The sequence below is a fragment of the Choloepus didactylus genome, chromosome 3 (genome assembly GCF_015220235.1).
Source record: "Choloepus didactylus isolate mChoDid1 chromosome 3, mChoDid1.pri, whole genome shotgun sequence".
NCBI classification, from domain to species: domain Eukaryota; kingdom Metazoa; phylum Chordata; class Mammalia; order Pilosa; family Megalonychidae; genus Choloepus; species Choloepus didactylus.
The window spans coordinates 48,953,955-48,974,045 of record NC_051309.1 but is presented as its reverse complement, the minus strand read 5'-3'; the positions used below and the strand labels follow the sequence as shown (position 1 = coordinate 48,974,045).

General features: G+C 35.1%; 1 long non-coding RNA gene across 1 annotated transcript in view; it reads right to left on the bottom strand.

Moving 5' to 3' along the window:
* Positions 1–13,312, bottom strand: part of LOC119529020 — an 87,850-nt gene extending 74,538 nt beyond the window's left edge. Inside the window, exons 1-2 of the long non-coding RNA XR_005215808.1 lie at positions 13,258–13,312; positions 12,347–12,446 (exon numbers count right to left, since the gene is read on the bottom strand). This is a non-coding gene — a long non-coding RNA (uncharacterized LOC119529020). The remainder of the gene's footprint in view (positions 1–12,346; positions 12,447–13,257) is intronic.
* Between the last annotated feature and the right edge of the window lie 6,779 nt (positions 13,313–20,091).

The window sequence follows — 20,091 nt, the reverse complement described above, 5'->3', positions numbered from 1 at the left end:
AATTGTTCAGTTTGATTTTCTGTTCACTCAAGTTTTCTTCTCACTCCAATTTCTCAAGGTATGCAACATTAGCATCTATGCAATATATGGAAGTTCAAGTCTAGGATTCAGGGGTGACTCAGTTACTTTTTTAATATTTGAATGTGGTGCCTTGTGATCGGGTTACCCATGAAGGACCAAAAGAAATTATTAGCCCCAAGTCAGTGCTACATGCACCCAATAACAGTAGTAAAGCAGAAGCTGGTTGCAATTAAAATTCACACTCAAAAAAAAAGAAAGGAAATAATCAGTAATGCACAGCAGTGACTGAACTATAGCAATGATAAAATAATGCTGAATCTAAAATGGGAAGGCTCTCAACCTTGGCATGATGGGATCTTAATTATGCTCAGTGGGAGTAACTCCCCTGTACTGTTCTCCAAAGCCTCTTAATTCTTCCCTCTGGGACTGTTCCTTCTACATTATTCTCTGTGGACACATCAGAAGTGGCTGTTGGGGGATATACCTTTTTTTGTTTGCTTGTTCAGTTTTTATGGTCCACTTCTTACTGACTCAAGTTTAGAAGCTGAGGGTTGATTTTAAGTTCAAATAAGCAAAGACATATATATATAAAGTCTGGTTTGATTTCTTGACAAGACAATTCCCTCAGAAACTTATTGAAATTCTGATCTGTTTTTTTTCTTAACAGTTGTACATACCGGGAGCCACATGCAAAAACATTTCCTAAATTGATTCCTAGGTTATTTCTCTTCTCTTTCTCCATAATGCTGAACATCTTGAGGCTATCTAAGATAATAGGCTTACATAAGTTAGAAAAACCTTTAATCTAATCTTTGCACAAGACTATGTTATTTTGTTCTCTTGAGAAATCTATTGCTCATATCTGTTGCTGAAATCTAACTGTTGGAAATTCAGAAACAGCCAGATTTTTCCAAGCTTTTGAGTCTCCAAGATATTAGGACTCTCCATTTGCTTTCAACATTCTTTGTAAATCACCCAGTTCTTTCCTGAGTTCACCTTGTTCATGATATATCTTTCTGAAAGCATGAAATAAAGTCAACACACATGATCATTCCAATTCTCACATTTCCTAAAGGTAAAGATTTGGTAGCCATGTGGCCAGTCTACTATGCTGTCACAGGCAACAACAGTAACCTTGTATTGCCACTGCCAAAGGATTATATATGTTTCTTGCCTCTGATGCCAATTTCTTAGACACTGTCATCTGATTGCTAAGGCAATCCTACATTCTGTGTGGTTAACTACAGAGTCACTCTTTTTCAAAGTACCATGTCTTCCAAGTACCATCTCTGAGGAAGTGCGGCTGCTTTATACAAACAAAAAAGGTGTAGTGGCTCAATCATAATTGAAGTTTATTTACAGATCATGTAAAATTTACTTGGTGTTCTAGTTTGCTAATGCTGCAGAATGCAAAACACCAGAAATGGATAGGCTTTTATAAAACAGGGGTTTATTTTGCTACAAAGTTACAGTCTTAAGGCCACAAAACGTCCAAGGTAACACCTCAACAATTGGGTACCTTCACCAGAGGATGGCCAATGGCATCCGGAAAACCTCTGCTAGCTAGGAAGGCAGCTGGCGTCTGCTCCAAAGCTCCGGCCTCAAAACGGCTTTCTCCCAGGACGTTCCTCTCCAGCAAGCTTGCTCCTCCTCAAAATGCCACTCACAACTGCACTCACTTCACTCTCTTTGAGTCAGCTCATTTATATGGCTCCACTGATCAAGGCCCACCCTGAATGGGCGGGGCCATGCCTCCATGGGAACATCTCATCAAAATTATCACCCACAGCTGGGTGGGGCACATTCCAAGCAAATCTAACCAGCACCAAAATTTCTGCCCCACACAAGACCACAAAGATAATGGCATTTGGGGAACACAATACACTCAAACCGGCACATTCCACCCCCGGACACCAAAATGACATTATCTTTCCAAATACAAAATATATTCGTCCCACAACAATATCACAGAAACTTACATCATTTCAGTAACAAAAGTTAACTACAAGATCCCATCAAAATCAATTATAGGCGTGGCCAGTCCTAAGGCATAATTTTCCTTTAGCTGTGGATCTGTGAACTTAGAACATGTTATGTGCTCCCAATATACAAAGGACAGACAGTCACAAGATAAACATTTCCATTGCCATAAGAAGAAACAGTAAAGAGAACAGGGTTAACAGGAGCAAAACAGTTCCTAAAACCCGCAGGACAAACTCCATTAGATTTCAAAGTCTGAGAGTCATTTATAGAATGACGTTGCATCTGTGGGGCTTGAGAGAGCGGGAGCCTAACCCTTCCTAAAGGCCTTTGTGGCAGCCCTTTCCTCACCAAATGCTTGGGTGAGTGCTCCAACATATCCACACATTGGGGAGACCACCTTCTCAGCCCCAACCTCCTCAAACATTGGGGCAGCTCCTGGATTCCCTTCCATCTCTGGGACACATGCTCAACCCCTTCAGAACAGTGTGGTGGCAGCCAGGCTCTCCCCAATTCCCTGGGAATGTGCTCCAACCTCTTTGGAACCTGAGGTGGCAAAACTCTTCCAGAGCATCGAGGTGGAATGCCCGCCCTCGACCTCCGGGGCAAACTCACCCTTTCCATGCATGTGGGCTGCTCCGCTCTCCCAGCCCGAGACCTCTTGACTCCAGACCTCACCTCCATGGCTCTGTCTTTGAAGAAATTTTTCCTTTAATTTTTCCCTTGTCTGTCTCCTCCAGTCCAAACCAGCAATGGCTCTGTCTATAAAGATCTCGCAAAAATTCTGTTGGCTTTGCATGAAGCACACAGGGGTCAAAGCCGTCAGACAATAGGACTTTCCACAAATCCTTTCTGGATAATTCCGTCTCCAATCTTGACTTGTACTGAAATGGCGGCTGGGTTCCACATTTGGTCACATACTCACGTTGGGCTGTAGCCTCTGGGATTCCACCCCCTGGAAGCCTGCAATCCTCCAAGCCATCAGCCTCTGGTTTCTTTGAACCCAAGAGTTCAGTTCTAAGTTTATCTCTCTCTGCTTGCATTTTACTATAAGCTGCAAGGAGAAGCCAGGGTACCTCCTCCACATGTAGTCTGGAGATCTCCTCAGCTAAGTATTCCAGGTTGTCGCTTTCAAATTCTTCCTTCCATCTGACACGAGGATTCAATTTTGCCAAATTCTGTGCCACTTTAAAACAAGGATCGCCTTTCTTCCAGTTTGCAACAACATATTGATCATCTCTGTTCAAGGCCTCGTCAGAAGTATCTTTAGAGTCCATATTTCCACAAACAGTCTCTTTAAAGCAGTTTTGGCCTTTTCTATCAAGCTCCTCACAACTCTTCCAGAAACTCCCCATTATCCATTTAAAAAGCCGTTCCAACAAGTTTGGTATTTGCAAACTCAGCAGCAAAAGCAGCCCAATTCTCTGGTATCAAAATTTGTTCTAGTTTGCTAATGCTGCAGAATGCAAAACACCAGCAATGGATAGGCTTTTATAAAACAGGGGTTTATTTTGCCACACAGTTACAGTCTTAAGGCCACAAAACGTCCAGGGTAACACCTCAACAATCGGGTACCTTCACCGGAGGATGGCCAATGGCATCCGGAAAACCTCTGCTAGTTAGGAAGGCAGCTGGCATCTGCTCTAAAGCTCCGGCCTCAAAACGGCTTTCTCCCAGGACGTTCCTCCCCAGCAAGCTTGCTCCTCCTCAAAACACCACTCACAGCTGCACTCACTTCACTCTCTTTGAGTCAGCTCATTTATATAGCTCCACTGATCAAGGCTGACCCTGAATGGGCGGGGCCACATCTCCATGGGAGCATCTCTTCAAAATTATCACCCACAGCTGGTTGGGGCACATTCCAAGCAAATCTAACCAGCACCAAAATTTCTGCCCCACACAAGACCACAAAGATAATGGCATTTGGGGAACACAATACACTCAAACCGGCACACTTGGTATCCCTGCTCTGTTGGTTTTTCTCTTCCAATAAATGACCATGGACTTGGCTCCTACCATCTCTTGGGTCTGCCGTCTTCATCATTCGTCTTCCAAGGTCACTGTACACATTTGTCTCAAGAAAATAGAAGGGAAAGAGAATGGAGAATCCTTTATGGGCAATATTTATGGCCCAATATTAGAAATGACTCCATCCCCTCTGTTGACATAGTATTAGTATGGATTCCACCATCAGCCATTGTTGTTGACTTGTGCTTAGTGTTAGGCCTGGGTGGCAGAAGGTTTTCTCTACATTCTTCACATATCCTCTCTCACTTTCTCAAAAAAAAAAGAAAAAAATCACAAACTCCTATTTCACTCTCATATTACTGAATTTTATCCTGTCATTGCACTATCACAATCATAATCACATGTGTTCATGTATAGGTATACATATATTTGATTGTAAATGTTTGAGTATAAATATATTTGATTGTTTATTACTTCCACAAGATTGCAAAATCCATAATGATGCTTAATTTCTTCTGTGCTATTGTTTTCCTAACAGAACAATACTAAGACTAGGCCCTCAAATAATCATTGAATAAATCAATAAGGGACAGTGATATAAGTTAACTTCAGAAACATAGCACAAAATGATAAAATAACACTGTTTTCATTTACAACATAACAAAGGATTTTAGGCAATTATATTTGAAAGTGGTGTTACAAAAATTAAGTTCAAACTCTTTCTTTTATAAATGAAGAAACAGAGAAATTTTTAAATAGCGCTCCCAAAGTCACGGAACTCATTAGTGGCCAAGCCTGGAATAGAAACTAGAGCTCCTATCTCTAAGTCCATTGCTCTCTTGATTATTGTGCTCTGAAAAAAATGTTTTAAAACATTGATTTATGTCTATAAAAATGCCCACATTGAAAATTAGGGAAACAGGAAGATAAATTTCTAAAATACGACTCTGCCATAATACCCAAACAGATGGCCATGTTGCAGCAACTGTCTCAGGAAAGTTACATTCAGAAAAAGCAATGCATCACCAGGTCTCATACTCCCAAAGGACAGTAAATGATTTCACAGTGTGTCAGGCAGTGCAAGAACCGACATTTCAATATTTCCTTCTGAAGGGAAGATGAATGTAAAATAGCTTTACCTTCATGCTGTAGAGGATGATTGCCCTGCTGCGCCCTTCATAACAGTGGAAAAAAAGAAGGGCATGAGCCCCCCCAGCCACTGCAGGTATTCATATGCCCAGAAAAAAATTCTGAAGTTTCTATTAATATCAAAAACAATAAACAACAATAATAATAATATTAATAGTAATTCCTACCATAAACAGAATGCACTATATATTGATTATTACTTAAAGCTCTCAACCAACAGTCATATCATAGAGGCTTCTTATTTTTTTCTTTTGATTTCTTTTTTTTTTCTTTTTTTTTTCTTTTTTTTCTGTTAATTAAGCTATGGAAAATGTAAGGCTGAGTTAGTATAAAGATCTTGGAGATGTGAGAAGTGGTAGAGATAAAATTCAAATCTGGTTGATCAAGTTTGCTATACTTTACATAAGAAAATGAGATAGAATGGAAAACAGTAAATCAGTTTGTTGAGCTCCAAAATATTATCTGGAAGCATTTGTTATTTTCTGAATTGTCACTATCAAGGTCTGAATTTGGAGCCATAGAGAGAAATCCATTTTTACTTTTCACTCAGGAGTACATGAAACTAGTTCTCAAAGAACTATATGATGATTTTCAAACTCTCATCTCTATCAGAAATCTGCACTAGAAATGTAATGCGAGATACACTTTAAAAATTTAAAAAGAACACTTTAAAAATTTAAAAATTTAAAAAGAAAAAATTTTTAAAAAATTTAAAAAATTAAAAAAAAAATTTTTAAAATTTAAAAATTTAATTTTAGTAATATATTTCATTTAACCCAAAATTTCAAAAACATTATTAATTCAACATGCAATCAAGAAAAGGCTTATCAGTGATGTATTTTACCTTTCTTCATACTAAGTATGTGATATACAGTATATATTTTATACTTAGAGCACATCTCAATTGGGACACAGTATTTTCATTTGAAATACTGATCTGTATTTATGTCACTAAAGATTTACAATTAAAATTTTTTCAGATAACCAAGTGTTACAATCATTCTTAAAAGTTTTCTAATAACTATATTGAGTAGAAAAACATCATTTTCTCTTAATACTCATATCCACATTCACAATACTAGTTCATATTTTTAAAAAAAGAATGTTTGACTTTGAAGCAAAAGAAAGTCTGTTTCTAAATTACATCTGTGCAAGTGAATTCACTCAATCTTCTGTCAACTCTGTAATAAACATCAAATTCAGTGGAATACTGCATAGCTTGAAACTGAATTCTGAATTTGTCAATACCAATAAAACATTGCTCAAATTTTTGTTGTGGTTTTTGCCTCCCAGTTATAATTAAAATATTCTGTACATTGGTTCATTTTAGAAAAGTATGTAAAATGAGCATCATTGATTTGTACAATGAAAAGCTTCTATTTCAACATATATTTTCATATGTATCTAGGTAACAGATAAACTTTTCCTTTACATTCCACAATCATGTTTCAAATTTAATTTGTCCAAATTTACTTTGTGTTTAATTTTTGAATATTTGGCAATCATGTCATCTCCTAAGAAATGCTTGAATTTAAATTAATAATACATAAATATATGTAAAACTCTATCACAACCCAACCAATAAGCATTGATAAAGGACACAATCTCATAAATTAATTGTATTCTATGTCCTTCAACAGTTTCATAAACTGGCAGTAATTCATTGAATCATCATAATATCTATGACACTTTTATACAGTCTGCTTCTAAAAATGGTGACAAATATTTTCAATATCTAATAAGGGAAACATCAGTCTGTTGTTTTAAAATATCAATAAATCTGGATTTTAAACCCATCTTGGTTAGAGTATCACTCAACAATTCATCTTGATGCAAATAATTTTGTTATATCTAGCCTAAATTCTTCTTTAACAGATGTAAAATATTCAAATTTATCACACCATGAGTTCAGTTTTTTAGACCAAGAACTAACATTTACCTTTATTTGGCTATCTAGAAGCAAAATGACACAAAACCAACCGAAAATAGTTATTATCCCCATGCCATCTACACAATCCAACTTGACATTTGGCTATGTTCACGATTGTTAAAATTCTTCTTTCCTGCAATAGATTATAATTGTTCAAATGGGTCATTTGTAATCCCTACATCTACTATCTGAGATGTGTATTTATATTACATGCTGAATACATACATAACAGTCAACTCATTGAGGAAATCACAATTTCCTTTACATTAAGTAATAGAATAAACCATACCATGTGCTTTAATTCTTCAGCTAATCAAGTGACATGCTACGCATGTTGTCTTTTCCTGAATAAACTCTTCTATTCTCCTGCTTTTGATCAATATTTACCTTTTATTTGATATCTTTCAAGAGTTTGTCCATGGCCTCAAAGTTATTTAGACATACTCCAAGACCACTCCCCGCACCAAACCCCATTTGCATAAGTTTCAAACTATCTTTTCTGGCATCCAAAACCCTAGTTCAATTTTATTCTCAGATTCTCTGTATTTTCCTATCTATAATAAATCAATTATTACATTTCATACATCATTTTGGCTCTGATATGAAAATTTTCTGAGACTCCATTATACCAACCACAGTTGTGGGATAATGTTCCCCAGGTTTCGCCTCTGTTAACAAAGCTTTTATTTTTTTTAGGCAAGAGAATCAGATCCTTTAATGTTGTTGATTTGAACAATTTTAGGTTGATGCTCTCTTAAGATTCAGACCAAAATATTCACTGGATTAGATTTCCTTACTAACTTTAGATTAAAAGATTTGTCTTCATATGTGGCAATGTGAGAAATGCTCTCCTATCCTTATTACTACCTTAAAAGCTGCAGGAGTTGATGTTATCCCCATTTTACCAATGTAAGAATTAAGTTTCTTAAATATTAAATAAACTAATCAGTGGAACATAATTAATAAGCAGCAAGTTAAAAACCAAAATTATACCTTGTGATTTCCTAGGGACATCAGGGAAGGTGTCATAAAAGTAGCAAGGCTTGAATTGAGACTGGAAAAGCTTACCAGATGGACAAAATGAACTAAAATGTGTTACCGACAAAAGGTGAACATGCGTGCAAATATGAGAGGGCTGTTTATTTTTCCTAAAATGCTGTTGCCCCCACCTGACTGATTCCTTCTTACCCTTCAGATAACAGCTTAAATGTCTTTTCTGCAAAGGGAACTTCTTTTATTCCCAATCTAGAATATGTGTCCATGTTGTGAGGGTGTGTGTGTCGCAATATGTTGTCCTTTTCTTTTCTTCTTTCTGCCTACCTTAATTCTTGATCACATATATGTAATGTTGTATACTCCATTAAGTATGGGAGCTACATCTATTCAATTAAAAGAGCCAAACTTCTAGGTTATTGAAGATGAGGCATCAATTTTATGAGTTACAGGATTTAATAAGTCAGTTGAGTGATATTTTTCTTTTGGGGATGGAAAATTCTAGCAGTAAAGTGAAGTGTGAAGTTATTATTACATATATTTGAAGACTCCTAAAAAGGAAGAGATGCATGAATATATTTCAAGACTTTAATCTTTAGAAATAAGAGATTATTTTGGTAAGTAGCTGGCTTGCAAGAATTTTTACATTGGACATATTTAGGCACACTTAAATATTCTAATATTGTACTTTTTAAAACTACAGTTACTTTTATCAAGATTATTTATTATAATCTTGCATGGAGAGATGTATTGGACTGTATAATTTATCCTTTTTAGGAGGGAAATAGACTTGGCAAATAACTCCTTGGTCTTTCTTAATTATTATCTTATTTCTTAGCAATAACAATGAGATAAAAATAAAGTTATCTGATAAAGAACAAAGGGAACTTTGAGAACCAAATATCAGAATAAATTAGGAGATGTTGCAGATAATAAGAATATAATCTGGTAAAAGAATTATATCTGAATGAAGAGGTAATGAATGGTGCTATTTACTCTGAGGCTGAGATCAGAATATCAGGTGGTCTGAGGCTTCTCTTCAGAGGTAAGGTGCCAAAGGAAAGTGGAAAAAGAGCAGTATGCTCCAAAGAGGCCAGGATTCTCCAGAGAAGTAGAACCAACAGATTATAGTGATATAGAGATAGATATAGATATAGATATAGATTATAGATATAAATTATAGACACAAATACAAATATGTGTTAAGATATTTATCATAAGGAATTAGCTCACTTGATTTAGGGGGCTTGAGGGTCTAAATTCTGTAGGGTAGGCCAGAAGCTGGAAAGTCCATTAAGAGTGATGTCAAAGCTAGAATCCAAATTCCTTAGGCTGGAAACTCAGGAGAAGATGTTGGAGTCTTAAAGCAGAATTCCTTCTGATCCTTGCAACCCTCAGTTCTCCCTCAAGACTTCAAACTGATGGAATAAGGCCCACCCACATTATTAAGGGTAATCTCCTTTACTTAATGTCAATTGATTGTAAATGCTAATCCCATCTGTGAAATATCTCAACAGCAAAACTAGGTCAGTGTCTGACCAAACAACTGGACAGCATAACCTAGCCAAATTGACATATAAAATTATTCACCATACTTTTAAAACTCATTAGTTAGCTCATACATGGGCAGTGAACCCTATAATTAATGAAGTATATCTTTCAGCATTTGGTTATTGGGAGCTTCATTTGAAAGGACTTCCATATGTCTAGTCTTAGGAACAGGATTTCTTACAAAAATAAATAAAAAATATATAAACCTTGCTGATTATCTCTGGATATCTCTGTGCTTATTTAAGATGCATTTTACTTATTCAGAATAACAAGGTTATCGTATTTTTCTAAAAAAATGGTTCAACCAAGTGTACTAACCAGGACATTCTGAATGACATAGTGGAGATTTTACGATTTGTTTCTATTAAAATGAACAGTCAAAACCATGTTTTTTCCTAGAAATTCCAGAATTTTCCTTTTACTAAATTCCTAAATTAATTTGTGGAGAGAATTATTACAATTGGAGATGAACCCTTCCAAACCTAATGTATACTTATTTGGATTGGAGATAATAAAATTAAACTTGGGGTAAATACAATAGATGACTCCAGCTCAGATTAATGGCTCGATATGTAAAAAGGAAGGCAACAAGGATTTATTTGCAAATAAATATTTTATTAATAATCCTTATTTAGCTTAAAACCAGAGCAAATGATATGATATGTGGTTTTGAAATTCTTGAATACTGAATCTCTTTACAAATAATCTCTTTACTGAGATTTTGCAAGTAGAGTGAAGTCTCAACAAATGGACACATATTATTGGCATAGGTATTAAAGAAATACAACACCATTTTATGAAGTAATTATGGTTTGAATTACCCAATATCTGCTAAATATTTTACTTCATTTGGAATTGAGCTTTAGGGAGCAATATGTAAGATGTACATTTTCCAAATATTGTTCTTCAGAGAATTTATTTTTCCAGAACACATATTATCATTTTAGCACAGACACACAATCCATAAGGTAGAATTGGTGAATGTCACTATAAGAGAAAACTCAAATTCTAGGAATAAGTTTTGAAATTAAATAAAACTTGATAAATAAAATAAAAATGAGATTTTGTATTATTATCCTAATAATTTCCTTCAATAATAAAGGCAAATACATAAGGAATACTAGGTTCTACCAGGAAATTTCTAAATACTTTATATGACTAATCCCATTTTAGAATAAAGACCTGATGAAGAAGATACAACTGCCATGCCCATTTTACAGTGAGAAAGTGAGGCAGAATGAGTGAGGTGATCAGCTAAATATAACACAGGTAGTAAGAATTAGAGTAGGCGCCAAGTTTCATTGCTTAAAATGATTACCATAAATAGGGCAGTAGGAAGGTTAAGAACAAAATCTTCACTTTCATTGTTTTTAATACTATTAAATAAGCAAATAATTTGACCAAATGAAAACTGCCTTAGGACTCAACTTCACATTCAATCAACATTTTGATATCAGAATTTTTTTATTACATTGAAACATTTACTAAGGTAGCCAATCTCCAAGATGACTGCCCAATGTACACTGCCTCCTCGTAGTCACACCATTGTTTAGTTCCCTCCCATACCATATCAGAGTTGGTCTGTGAAATTGATGGAATACAGCAGAATTGACATTTCTGAGATTATTAAAAAGAATAAGTTGATCACTTCTGAGGCTAGATTACAGAAGACACTGTGGCTTCCTTAATGATGATTCTCTTTTTGTTTCCTGGATGACTCTTTGGGGTGCCATTTTGTGAACAACCCTATGGAAAGGACTTTATGACAAAGAACTTCAGCCTCTTGCCAACAGCCTTGAGAACGAGTCATCTTGGACAGGGATTCTAAAATCCCAGCGGATTCTTCAGCTGACCACACTTCTAGCTAATGGCTAGATGGCAACCTCATGAGACACCCAATGTTAATGGGAGTGCATAAAATATTTCTATTATGCTAAAAGAAAACAAACAAACAAACCAGAAACTCAAAATTGACTTTCTGCGAGAACATAAAGATAGTATATACAAAAACCTATATTTGAACCCAGATCTGTTGATCCTTAGTCCAAGAATTTTTCCTTCTGCATGCTTATTGCCCAAGAGATTATGGGAAAAAAATTACATCCATTATCCCCCCTACTCTTTTGTTATTTTTTAAAAAAAACTTATTAAATTGTAATTTGTGTGGTACATGTATATTTATGCCTCTTTTAATCTGTCATGTCTTTTTACCCAATTATCTAACCATATTTTAGTTATAGTCCCAGTTAGGTTTTTCTATTATACCACCACTAATGTGTTGCATTTATATTTAAATATCATCACAATAATAGCATCATTAAAATGAAGACATTGGGAATAAATTTCAAATATATAGTTTTATAGATTTTCCAATAAATCACATTTGAATTCTTTTTACCTGAATATTACATTTTTCATTGCAATATATCTAGTATAAATTCCACCTTTTCTCCTTTCCTTCTTCTAATATATTTTTACGATTAAAAAAAAGTCAATTTTGAATAACACTGCTCTTCTCTCTTCAGATAGGTAGACACTCACACCTACACTACTGTCTGCTATTAAGTGTGATTGTTATTTCCATTACCTGGTGTCTGAGTCATTTTCTGTGTCACTATTCCCTATCGGCTGTGAATACGGTGTTCATTACAATCTACCTGACTTATTTAGCATTGCTTCTTAGCCTCATTAATTTTCAAACTGTGTAGCATATTTATTTCCATACTGTGAAAGTTGTACTGTATTACTACTTACTCTAAATAGTGATTTCTTTCCAAGATGGTGAATCTTCCGTGAAGTTCATTGTTAGTTCTCTTCTGCAATCCCCTTTCAGTTGTTCCTAATATCCTTTTGCCTTCAAATAATTCAATACTTTCAATTAATCATGCATTGTTATATCATAATAGTGCTTGAATATATTTTTGTCATATAACCATATCAGTATGTGCATTTCACTAGAAAAATGCTAAGTTGCTAGAATCACAAAAGGACCTTATCTTTCAACATTCTGGAATGCTGACTTTGCAAAATAATTAAACCTCAATTGTGAATAACTATAAGCCATAAATAAAATACCTCCTATATTGAAATGTAACATAAAGACAAGAAGTATTATCTTTACAGCAAATACTACTACTTCCTAGCAACAAACACAGTGAGTGAGGTAGAAATTGGAATATTGTTTAGTGCTGACCACATTAGGATGCCTAAACTGTTGAATCAAGTGTCACCCATCAGAAAGGAAAAATCAGTCCAATTAAAAAATCCATTTTGTTATCATACTGTGAAGACTATGAAATCCATCTTGTACAATAGGAATTGAATACTCAGACCTAGGATTTATAAACCCATGTTTAAGTATCATTCAACCTCTCTCTCTCTCCTTCTCTCTCTCTTTTTTTTTTTTTTTTTTTTTTTTTTTTGCCATGGTATTGTTTAGTTCTTACTAGAATTATCAAACTTCTAACGTGGTTGCTAAATTTAACAATAGCAACATATATATCCAATGACTTATAAATAAATGCTTAAAACAAAGTTTCAAACCTCAAAGGGAATAGGACAACCATGTGCCTCTGTCACAGCCCATGAGGGCTATGTCAGTCCAGAGGCTAAAGAAGATAACGAGCATTTTCTGATACATGAACTTTTATTCAGGGCTTACTTACAGGGTGAGATGTCATGGAGATCATGAAGGCTCTCTCAGGCCAGGCGGGAATCACATTCGCAGGGAAGTGAACGAGTGATGCAAAGAAGACAGAAAGCCTTTTATAAGGGTTTAAGACAAAAGCCTTCCTAAGGGTGGGGGAAGCATAGATGCAGGAACAGGTCATTCTGACCTGGGGGTTGGTGCAGGAAGGACTAGAATAACACTTGAACAACCACATTTTGCTCTTTTTGTGAGACTAAGAGCCTCTCACTTCCTGCCTGCTTTCTATAAAGTTACATTTTAAGGTCAATTTACTCTTTTTCTCTTTACTGGCTTAGAAAGACAATAGGTTAAACATTTAGCTGCCTAGGTCATGCAGACTGCTGTGCACCAAAGATCTGCAGGCCTATTTTGCTCAGGCCATGGGTTGCCACAGCCTCAAAAATTCTTTGTGAGAAAAATATTGTTATTTCTCCTTTATAAATCAGTTGAGACCATGGAGGCTCCGAAGGCTGACCTAGGACTTGATCTTAGGTCACCTGAATGATCCCAGGTGTGGACTGTTAACTTAATAACACTCAGTCCATGGCACATTGACATTATTAGTTTCATCTTGTGTATTTTCCTTCTTTTTCCCTGATTACCTAATTCCTTCTTCCTGCTCTAAGTAGTATGATAGAAATGAGATGCTTCTCTCAGATTCCCAACCAAGGAAGAATTACGGCCTGGCTGTTGACTTCTTTGGGATCTGATTCACATGAAGTAAGCCCTTTCAGGGAAAGCCAATATTGAATAAACAGTTGAGGAAGGGGTTTAAAGACCTGGATATTTCAGCTCCTAAAAGAAAATTCTTAGGGATTATATATGCTCAAAACTTCTTGTGGATTGTCTGAGGTTTTGTTGGGCTTGCATCTCAATTACACATCTCCCTCAGCCCAATTCTGATTCTGACATTGCTTCCACAAGTTTTGGTCCCTGCATGCCAAACTAAACCACAGCATGTGTTTTTGGTGCACCCAAACTGCTATAACAGATATGAATTTTAATTTATATGATGTATGAGAGTCACTGCCTCCCTCATAGCCTTTCATACAAAATGTGTTGTCACGCTTTCCAATTTTAACCAAACCATGAATATTATTTGTGCAAGTAGGTATCAGGGAATTAGTCAAATCCAGCTGCCAGGTGTAAGTTTTCCTGAAAGTGTTTATAAGATAAAACCTCTCCAGATTGCAGCATATTTTAAAATCCCCACTCAGTTCAAATGACCACTTACAACACTTTATATTTCATACACCCCGTTATAAACATTTGAGACATTAGGCTGACAAATGGAAACAGCATGCTTTCTCATGCAGCCTTTGGTGCTTATGTTCGGAGGTTTTTCCCAGATATACAGGCTTACATTTGAGTGTTTGAGCATTTTTTTCATGTGTTCAAGGATAATTTTTATATCTTTGTAAAATATCTGCTTGAGTCTTTTTCCATTTTTATATCAGTTTTGGGGGGCCTTTGTCCCTCAACCTTTAAAAATGTTTTGTATATTATGGACAGTAGACTTCTTTCTGTAGTATACGTTATGAAGATTTTTTGTCAGTTTGTTTTTTCACATTGTTCATAATGTTTTGTGTTATGCCAAAAATATTGTACTTTTTTCCTTTATTAGAGAACTTGTGGGTTGACAGAACAATCATGCATAAAATACAGGATTCACATATTCCACCCTACTATTAACTTGCATTGGTGTGAAACATTTGTTGCAATTGTTAATAGCATATTTTTATAATTGTACTATTAATTAACATCCATGGTTTAACTTAGGGTTCACTGTTTGTGTAGTGTATTCTCATGAAATTTTTTTTTATTTTTTATTTTGTCATCATATGTAACATTTTCCCCTTTTAGTCACATTCAGATACATATTTCAGTGCTGTTAATTACATTCACAATGCTGTGCTACCAACATCACCATCCATTACTAAAACATTTCCATCATTCCAAATAGGAATGCTGTACATTGCAAACCTTAACTTCCCATTCTTGACCACAACCCCATTCCATGGTAAGCTATAGCCCAGATTCTGACTCTGTAAGTTTGCTTGTTTCAATTATTTCAAATCCATGAGATCATACCACAGGTGTTCTTCTGTGCCTTGCTTATCTCACTCAACATGATGTCTTCAAGGGCCGTCCATTTTTTCACATGTGTCAGAACTTCATTCCTTTTTTTTTTTTTTTAAATCCCTGACATATTTTATTTTCAAGGAAGAAAAGTGAGACTTTCAGATAATTAAATAGAATTCAGTACCACTACATATATGCTTGATTTGGCCATGACTTACAAAGAAATTTCTTCTCATTTTTGTTTGACAGCTGTCCTTGGAGATAATTCTTGCAACCCTCACCAGAATAAAGTTTTTCTGCAGCAGTGTTTCATTCTACTGTACAATTCATTGTTTCCCAATCTGGTTAAGCATTAGAATACTCTGTGGCATTTATTAAAAATACAAAACATTCCCACATTCAGACATCCTGGAGTTACTGGTTTAGGAGGGAGGGTAAGCCCTTTTATGAATACTTTTTGAATATAATAACAAGCATAACCAATTACACTCAAGGGAAATTGGGTTGAAATGTGAATAGTAAATATATAAAAGGCTAGAGTGGTTAAAAGATAATTGCTTCTGTCTAAAAGACTAGACTAATGACCTATACATATAGTAATATAAATTAGATACTTGTCTTTTATGAGTTTCTTATTTTCAGGTAGATTTAGGTGGTAAATTTCATAAGCTATGCCTAAATAAATTTACATTTATGTTTTTATAGGACTGTTGTTTACTGCATTTTTTTTTGGAAATAAATTCAAAGTTATATGAACAGTTGCAAAAACAATACTAGCCCCATACACAGAATTCCATCATACCCTGACCCCCCCTCCCCCGGTAGCTCAATCCACCAACTTTAACTTGCTGTCACATTGCTGTTTCTTTCCCTCCCTCCCACCCTATCATCCAACATCTATTGCTCTGTCGTCTGAACATTTGAGAGCTAGCTGCACACATCCTTGAGCATTCATTATAATTCACGTATACACTTCCCATGAACAAGAACATTCTTTCATGCAATCCCATTAAGCGCAGCTAAGAAGTACAACAGATTCAACAATGATAAAAAGCTTACATTCTATATTTCCTTTTCCTTACGTCTCAACCGTGTCCCTTTGAGCCACCTGTCCTCCATCCTCCTGTCTCATCCAAGTTCATCCTTAGTATTCAATTGTCATCTAGTTAGACTGACTTTTTTTTTTTCAGTTGTGAAAACGTATATACAGACTAAATCTTCCCATTCCACTCCCTCCCTAGCCTTTCATTAGTGGGATTAATCACGTTTAGAATGTTGTAATGTTCTTTCTCACCATCCATTACTAGAAATTTCCCTTCACCTCAAACAGCAACCCTACACTCATTTCTTAACTCCCCATTGCCCCTTCCCCCATTTCTCTTAACCCAAACTCTACTTTTCATTTCTATGGTTATATTCTCTGATAATTTCTTTGTGTTTACTGTGGGGCTTAAAATTATCCTCTTAAATCCATATCAGTCTTGTTTTTCTTTGATACCACCTTCACTTCAATAGGACACATAAACTATGTTCCTATACTCCTTCATTCCCCCACCTTTATATAGTTGTCTAAAATTACATATTTTACATTGAGTTCAAAACCACTGATTTCTCCTTAGAGTTTGTGTATTTTATATCATGTAGGAAGTGACTAGTGGAATTACAGTTAAAAAATTATTGACTTCTATTTGTATTCCATTGTGGTTGGAGAATGTGCTTTGAGTATATTCAATGTTTTTTTTTTTAATTTCTTGAGGCTTGTTTTATGTCCCAGCTTATGGTCCCTTCTTGAGAAAGATCTGTGATCACTAGAGAAAAGTGAGTGTCCTGGTGATTTGGGATGTAAGGTACTATATATGTCTGTTAAAATTCTCTATATCTCTTTCTCCTTTCCCTGTCTCTCCTCCAGCAGGGCTCCCCTCAGAATCTGAAGTAGGGCAGGTTTTTCATTGGCAAAGTCTCTCAGCATTTGTTTGTCTGTGAAAAATTTAAGCTCTCCCTCAAATTTGAAGGAGAGTTTTGCTGGATAAAGTGTTCTTGGTTGGAAATTTTTCTCTCTCAGAGTTTTAAATATGTCATGCCACTGCCTTCTCGCCTCCATGGTGGCCGCTGAGTAGTCACAACTTAGTCTTATGTTGTTTCCTTTGTATGTGGTGAATTGCTTTTCTCTTGCTGCTTTCAGAACTTGCTCCTTCTCTTCAGTATTTGACAGTCTGATCAGAATATGTCTTAGAGTGGGTTTATTTGGATTTATTCTATTTGGAGTTCGCTGGGCATTTATGCTTTGTGTATTTATATTGTGTAGAAGGTTGGGGAAGTTCTCTTTAATTTAGCAATGTTTTGTAGTTTTCTGTGTACAAATCCTTTACATCCTTGGTTAGATTTATTCCTAGATATTTGATTCTTTTGCTATTGTGAATGGAAATTTTCTCTTGATTTCTTCTTCCAAATCCATTGCTTGTATACAAAAACACTACTGATTCTGGGGTGTTGATCACAACACTTTGCTGAATTCATTTATCAGCTTTAGGAGATTTGTTGTGAATTTTTCAGGATTTTATGCATATAGATTCAGGTCATCTGCAAGAAAGGAGACATTTACTTCTTCCTCTCCAATTGAAATTACATTTATTTCTTTTTCTTGCCTAATTTCCCTGACAAGAACTTCCAGTAAAATGTTGAGTAACAGTTGTGATAGTGGGCATTCTTGTCTTTTTCCTAATCTCAGAGGGAAAGCTTTCATTCTTTCACCATTAAGTAAGATGATGCCCATTTCATATGTGCCTGTTATTATGTTCTATTCTTAGTGTTCTAAGTGTTCATATCAAGAAATGGTGTTATAGTTTGTCAAATACCTTCTCTGCATCAATTGAGATGATTACGTGTTTTTTTTCCTTCATTTTGTTTACATGGTATATCACATTAATTGATTTTCTTATGTTGACCCAACCTTCCATAATAAGAATGAATCCCACTTGGTCTTGGTGTATAATTCTTTTAATGTGTTGTTCAGTTTTTTAGTATTTTTTTGAGAATTTTTGCCTCTATATTCATAAGAGATACTGGTCTGTAAATTTATTTTCTTGAGGTATCTATATCTGGCTTTGTTATGAGGGCTTTGTTGGTCTCATAGAATGATTAGGGAGTATTCCCTTGTCTTCAATTTTTGGAAAGGTTGGAACATGATTGGAGTTAAGTCTTATTGGAATGTTTCTTAGAATTCCCCTGTGAAGCCATATGGTTCTGGGTTTTTCTTTGTTGGGAGGTTTTCGATTACTGATTCGATCTCTTTACTAGTAATTGGTTTGTTGTGATCTCCTATTTCTTCTAGAGTCAAGGTAGGTAGTTTGTGTTTTTCTAAGAATTTGTCCATTTCATCTAGGTTTTCTAATTTACTGGTGTACAGCTATTCACAGTATTCACTTATAGTACATTTTATTTCAGTGGAATCAGTAGTAATATTTCCCTTTTCATTTGTGATTTTCATTATTTGTATACTTTCTATTATTTTCTTTGTCAATCCAGCAAAAAAATTGTCAGTTTTGTTGATCTTTTCAAAGAACCAACTTTTGATTGTTGTTTCTCTCTATTGTTTTATTTTTGTTTTCTACTTCATTTATCTCTATTCTAATCTTTGTTATTTCCTGCTGCCTGGTCATGTTTGGTTTAGTTTGCTCTTCCTTTATTAGTTCTTCCAGTTTTGATGTTAGGTCTCTAATTTTATGCCTTTTGTTGTTTTTAACCTAAGCATTTAGAGCTATAAATTTCTCTCTCAGCACTGTTTTTCTTGTATCTCATAAGTTTTGGTAAGTTGTATTTTTATTTTCATTTGCCTCAAGCTATTTCCTAATTTTACTTGTGATTTCTTCTTTAACCCATCAGTTGTTTAGGAGTATGATGGTCAGTTTCCATACAGTTGTGAATTTTCCATTTTTCCCTCTTTTATTGATTTTTAGCTTCATTCCATTGTGGCCAGAGAATATGCATTGTATGATTTCAATATTTTTTAAGTTATTGAGACTTGTTTTGTATCCTAACATGTGTTCTATCCTGGAGAATGATCCATATGTATCCAAGAAGAATCTTTATTCTGTTTCTGTTGACTGAAGTGTTCTATATATGTCCTTTAGCTCTAGTTGTTTTAGAGCACCATTCAAGTCCTCTTCTTCCTTATTCATCTTCTGACTAGATGTTCTATCCATTATTAAATGCAGTGTATTAAAGTCTACTACTATTAATATAGAACTATTAATTTCTTCCTTCAGAACTTTCAGTATTTGCTTCATATATTTGAGACTCTGCTTTTAGGTGCATATATATTTAGAATTGTTACTTCTTCTTGTTGAATTTTCCCTTTATCAGTATATGATGACCATCTTTGTAACAGTGTTTGACTTAAGGTCTATTTTATCAGTTATCAGTGTGGCTACCCCAGCTCTCTTTTTGGCTACTATTTGTATAGTATATCTTTTTCCATCCCTTCACTTTCAACCTACTTGTATGTTTGAATTTAAGTTGAATCCCTTGCAGACAACATATAGCTGTGTCATGCTTTTTTATCCATTCTGCCTCTATCTGCCTTTTGGCTGGAGAGTTTAATCCATTTTCTTTTAAAGTCACAGCTGATAATTCAGGACTTTTGTCTGCCATTTTGCTACTTAGACTTTGTAAATCTTACACCTTTTTTGTGCCTCACTTCTGTTTATGCCTACTTTTACTTTTTTTTTTT